This window comes from Camelina sativa, chromosome 3 (assembly GCF_000633955.1).
Source record: "Camelina sativa cultivar DH55 chromosome 3, Cs, whole genome shotgun sequence".
NCBI classification, from domain to species: domain Eukaryota; kingdom Viridiplantae; phylum Streptophyta; class Magnoliopsida; order Brassicales; family Brassicaceae; genus Camelina; species Camelina sativa.
This window is the reverse complement of record NC_025687.1, coordinates 11536951-11541579: the sequence shown is the minus strand read 5'-3', so window position 1 is coordinate 11541579 and position 4629 is coordinate 11536951.

Genomic DNA, 4629 nt, shown 5'->3' with positions numbered 1-4629 from the left:
AATTGGGACAGTCCCCAAACCTGCCTAGCCGGAGGGCATAAAAAGAGGGCATGGTTGACTGTCTCTTCCGTCTCCCCACAAATTTCGCAGTCCATATCACAGCTTAATCCACGACGCCGTAGATTAGCTGTTGTCGCCATGCAACCCGTAATTGCTTGCCACAAAAAATGTCTGAGTTTTGGTGGACACCTAATCTGCCAGACATATGCCTGTAGAGGGATAATATTGGGGCCAGAAATGGGAAGACCTCTCTCCGGTTTCTGCCGCAATGCCTGATATCCAGATTTAACAGTATAGCTACCGGTTTTAGTCAAATGCCATCCCAAGCTATCCGGTGTGGTAAGATTACCAAGAGGTAAAGCAGAAATAAGGGCTACATCCTCCGGCTCGAAAGAAGCCGAAAGTAATGCCAGATCCTAGGAACGTGAAGTCCTGTCAATGAAATTTTCAACTCTAAGCGTTGGATCGACTGGCGATCCTGAACACAATGCTGGTCTCGGGGATTGAGCAGGTATCCAAGGGTCAGACTATACTGAAATGGAGGCCCTAGTTCCTACCCGTTTAATGAGTCCTTTGTTCACCAGAGAGCAAGCAGAAATCATACTTCGCCATCCATAAGATGGAGAATAAGATTTAATAGGATCTAATGGATCCGAATGCCTATAATACCGTCCTTTGAAAACCTTTGCAAATAGTGAATCTGGAACTGATATCAACCGCCAAAGTTGCTTAGCCAACAGTGCGGTATTGAAATCGTCCAGACACCTAAACCCCAAGCCTCCCTCCATTTTATCGACACACAATCTGTCCCAGGCGATCCAATGTAAACCCCGAGTTTCTCCCGAAGAGCTCCACCAGAAGTTGGAGATGGCACTCGTAAGTTTCCGTGTAACTGTTTTGGGAATTCTAAAACAGGACATAACAAAAGTAGGGACAGCCGTCGCGACCGATTTGATCATGACTTCTTTACCCCCCGGGACAGTAACCTGGCAGGCCAACCACCAGCCCTTTTTTGTAACCGATCTTGGACGAAAGAGAAAATTTTGGTTTTCGATCCACCAAGACTTTCCGGGATTCCCAAATAGGAATTCATGCCACCTAAAGTGGTAATCCCCAGGATACCCTTTAAGTCTTCACGCACATCCACATCTACTGTATGTCCAAATTGAACTGAAGATTTCTGGAAGTTTATCCTCTGTCCAGAAATCCTCTCATATTGCCTAAGAATCCCCAAAATAACTTCGCACTGTTCCTTTGTGGCCCGACAGAAAAACAGACTGTCATCTGCAAACAGTAAATGTGAAATTGCCGGACATGCAGTGGAAACCTTGATACCCGTGATAAGCTTAGACCGTTCCGCTTTCCGTAAATTTGCAATAAGTACCTCAGTACAGAGGATAAAAAGATAAGGTGACAAGGGATCTCCTTGACGGAGCCCTCTAGATGGTATTATTGATCCATGGGGTTGCCCATTTAATAAGACGCTATATTCCACTGATGTCACACACCACATGATCCAGGAAATCCATGTCTCACAAAAACCAAATTTCCGCATTAAGGAATCAATAAAGGACCATTCTACCCGATCATAGGCCTTACTCATATCTGTTTTGATGGCCATAAACTTGCCCTTACAAGAGGGATTAGTGCGGAGTCCATGAAACATTTCCTGAGCAATCAAAATATTATCCGTAATTAAACGGCCTTCTACAAACGCTGACTGTGTCTCAAAAATTAATGCTGGCAAGAACTTACGCAACCGTTGACATAAAATTTTTGAAATAATCTTGTACCCGACATTACATAGACTAATGGGGCGCCATTCAGTCATCCGGGTCGGTTTTTCTACTTTCGGGAGAAGATAAATATTAGTCTTATTGAGGCGTTTGTCAAAACTGCCAACCTGAAAGAAAGACTCCACCGAAAGCTTTATGTCAGCTTTAACCGTATCCCAAGCACGCTGATAAAACAGGACCGTCATACCATCCGGTCCTGGGGCTTTATCAGGGTGCATCATAAATAGAGCCTCCTTGATTTCCTGTTCTGTGACTGGCTTAGTCAGTTTCTCATAGATTTCGTCCGTTATAGAGGTGCTGATTTCACCCAACGAGTCCTCAATTTCTGAGGGATCGGTGGACATGAATACCTCTTGAAAATATGAAGTTGCGATATTCTGGATCCGAGGCTCCTCTGTGGTCCAGTGACCCAACTCATCATACATTCCAACAATCCGATTATTAGCTCTTCTTAACTTCGTTTGGGCATGAAAATAGCTGGTATTTTGGTCTCCGAAGCGCATCCACTTACTTCGACTCTTCTGATACCAGTAAATTTCCTCATCCCGATAAGCTTCCCGCAATTTCCAATTCAATTCCGAGATAATCTCAACAGAGATAGAGTCATCCTCCTGAGCAATGGCTAGCTGGGATTTTAAATCCTCAATTGTTTCCCGTCCAAATGGGGCCTGTGCTTTCCTCCAGCGGGAGATTGCTTGGCGGCACTTTATTATTTTGTCCATTAAATTCCCAGACTCCCCTGTCTCCCCTGAGAACCATCCCTCTGAAATAGCTCCAAAGAGACCCTCTTTCTCCAGCCATCGACGGTCAAAGCGAAAAACGCTCCTCCCTCTCCGAATTGTATCCTCTAAAAAGGCTAACACCGGTTTATGATCCGAGGCTATCATTGGTAGATATTCCGTGAACGCATTCCGAAACAAGTCATGAAGTTTCTCATTGGCTAGGGCGCGGTCAAGACGACACCTGATTGGCTTCTTATCACGCCAACCACGCCATGACAAGCTATCCCCAACCGCCGGAAACTCTAATAATCTACAATGCCGAATCATTGTGTTAAAATTCACAAAGGAAGAGGCGTGGCGGAGCCTTCCGCCCCGTTTTTCGTGATTACCTTTAAGTTCATTAAAATCACCTATAAGAAACCAAGGGGCATCATGAGACAAGCCAATCCGCGTTAATCTTTCCCACACTAAATCCCGATTCGTTGGAACCGGATCACCATAGACAAAAGTAAAGTAAATAATATGTCCTTTATAAGTAAGTTCCAAATCAATCAACCGATTGGATTCAAATAAAATGGAAACATCATAATTATTATTATAAAATAAGGTCAAACCGCCACTACATCCAATAGGATCAACTGTTTTTAAATTTGAATAACCAAAATGACCAACAAAAGATTCCAAAACAGATAAAGGCTGTCTAGTTTCAGATAAAAATAAAAAGTCAGGTCTATGCTTTCCCCACAAATCCCTGAGATACCCAAAAGTTGCTTTATTCCCCAGTCCTTGACAATTCCAACTTAAAATCTTCATTTATCTTCTGTTGGTTTGGGTGGCTTGACTCCACCAGTTGGACCCTTCTCCTGATCCGAATTCCTCATGTTTGATCCTTCTCCAGCCTCTTTAGGGACAGGGCGTTTCCTTGGCGTTGTGCGTAGATACACGTTCAATTTCCTGGAAGCAGCTCCTTTAAGAGACAAAGGAGGTTTCACCTTGTGGACCTTTTCCCCTTGCGGAGCCATGANAATAAACTCAACAGAGATAGAGTCATCCTCCTGAGCAATGGCTAGCTGGGATTTTAAATCCTCAATTGTTTCCCGTCCAAAAGGGGCCTGTGTTTTCCTCCAGCGGGAGATTGCTTGGCGGCACTTTATTATTTTGTCCATTAAATTCCCAGACTCCCCTGTCTCTCCTGAGAACCATCCCTCTGAAATAGCTCCAAAGAGACCCTCTTTCTCCAGCNATTTCCACCGAAACCTCCATGTCTCCATTAGTCTGTTGTTGTGGATCATGANACGGTCAAAGCGAAAAACGTTCCTCCCTCTCCGAATTGTATCCTCTAAAAAGGCTAACACCGGTTTATGATCCGAGGCTATCATTGGTAGATATTCCGTGAACGCATTCCGAAACAAGTCATGAAGTTTCTCATTGGCTAGGGCGCGGTCAAGACGACACCTGATTGGCTTNCTGCAGAGCACCAGAGCCTGTAGACTGTGGAACAAACCCGTCACCCGGGACAGAGGAGCCCACATCAGCCAAGATCACCTCTTCTCGCAAATTTGATTGTAAAGACAGTTCCGGTTCCTGGAAGAGAGGCCACCGAACCCGCTTCAGGTGTGGAACCCCAAAGGTTGTAGCCTGAACCGCCACATGCTTGACCTGATCCGGAATCTGTCCAGGTTCCAGCTCTCCCACCGGAACCACACCCAAAGGAGGTGCCACCGTCATGGAGGCTCTAGCCTTTTGGCGGTAATCCTTAAAAGCCACCGAATTGTTGGATCGACGCGGTTTGGATGAAGACTCACCCATTTCCCGTGAGGTCCGGTTCTTTGACCTTGCGTCCTGCTTACACTTGGGTAGGCGCTGACTGGGATGAGGCAGTCCCCGAGTATCCACCTCCTTGCCTTTTCCGTTATTTCTGTCATTCATGACAACCCCTTTGTAACTCTGCAGCGGACGAGCTGAGTCGTCTTCCACCGGGAAATGCAAAGCTGGAGTAATCTTATTAGTAGCCCATAGTGGACAGTGATTCTCATCATGGCACAAACTAGAACACTTCTTGCAGCAACCATGAAGACGTTCATAGCGGAGATTGACGATAGTCTCCTGGC